Source organism: Erinaceus europaeus, chromosome 9, assembly GCF_950295315.1.
Source record: "Erinaceus europaeus chromosome 9, mEriEur2.1, whole genome shotgun sequence".
NCBI classification, from domain to species: Eukaryota; Metazoa; Chordata; class Mammalia; order Eulipotyphla; family Erinaceidae; genus Erinaceus; species Erinaceus europaeus.
In genome coordinates this window covers 53,127,348-53,128,505 of record NC_080170.1, presented here as the reverse complement: position 1 = coordinate 53,128,505, position 1,158 = coordinate 53,127,348, and the positions used below count along the sequence as shown (strand labels likewise).

The window sequence follows — 1,158 nt, the reverse complement described above, 5'->3', positions numbered from 1 at the left end:
GTCTGCTGTGTGGGGGAGACAGCATAATGGTTATGTAAACAGATTCTCATGCCTGAGGCTCCTAAAATCCCAGGTTCAATCCGCCACACCACCATAAACTAGAGCTGAGCAGAGCTCTGGTGTTTCTCTGTGTGTGTGTGTCTCTCTGCATCTCTCTCAAAAATAAAAAAGTTAATAAAAAAATAACAAAAAAAAAGAAGTTGTGCTCGCTTCAGCAGCTCATATACTAGAATTGGAACGATACAGAGAAGATTAGCATATGGCCCTTGCGCAAGGATGACATGCAAATTTGTGAAGCGTTCCATATTTTTCAGTGCACCTTAAAATATTAAGGCAATTCCCCTCCTGGGGATATATCCTAACGAACCCAACACATCCATCCAAAAAGATCTGTGTACACATATGTTTTTGGCAGCACAATTTGTAATAGCCAAAACCTGGAAGCAACCCAGGTGTCCAACAACAGATGAGTGGCTGAGCAAGTTGTGGTATATATACACAATGGAATACTACTCAGCTGTAAAAAATGGTGACTTCACCGTTTTCAGCCGATCTTGGATGGACCTTGAAAAAATCATGTTGAGTGAAATAAGTCAGAAACAGAAGGATGAATATGGGATGATCTCACTCTCAGGCCGAAGTTGAAAAACAAGATCAGAAAAGAAAACACAAGTCAAACCTGAAATGGAATTGGAGTATTACACCAAAGTAAAAGACTCTGGGGTGGGTGGGTGGGGAGAATACAGGTCCATGAAGGATGATGAATGACATAGTGGGGGTTGTATTGTTAAATGGGAAACTGGGGAATGTTATGCATGTACAAACTATTGTATTTACTGTTGAATGTAAAACATTAATTTCCAATAAAGAAATAAATTATTTAAAAAAATTAAAAAAATATTAAGGCAAGGTTTTTATCTAAGACAAAATTAAACTGTTCAATAAAAAAAAAAAAAAAAGAAGTAGTCTGCTAACCCTTTGGGAACTTAGCTTCTTTATCAGCCAAACAGAGATAACAATAGTTGCTTTGAAAGTTGTGTTAGATTCTTCTTCTAGCATTTGCCTTTCTTCCGTAGCCAGTTAACAGCGTCAGGTTGAGCCTGATGTAAAGTTTCGAGACCTCCTTTGAATCTGGAGAGGTGGCAGTCGTTGACTATG

The 1,158-nt window shown here is 38.3% G+C and overlaps 1 non-coding gene across 1 annotated transcript; it reads left to right on the top strand.

Annotated features, from left to right (window-relative positions):
- The first annotated feature begins 202 nt into the window (after positions 1 to 202).
- Positions 203 to 311, top strand: LOC132540547 (U6 spliceosomal RNA). The gene has a single exon (XR_009551746.1). It is a non-coding gene; the product is annotated as a U6 spliceosomal RNA (small nuclear RNA).
- Positions 312 to 1,158: the final 847 nt, after the last annotated feature.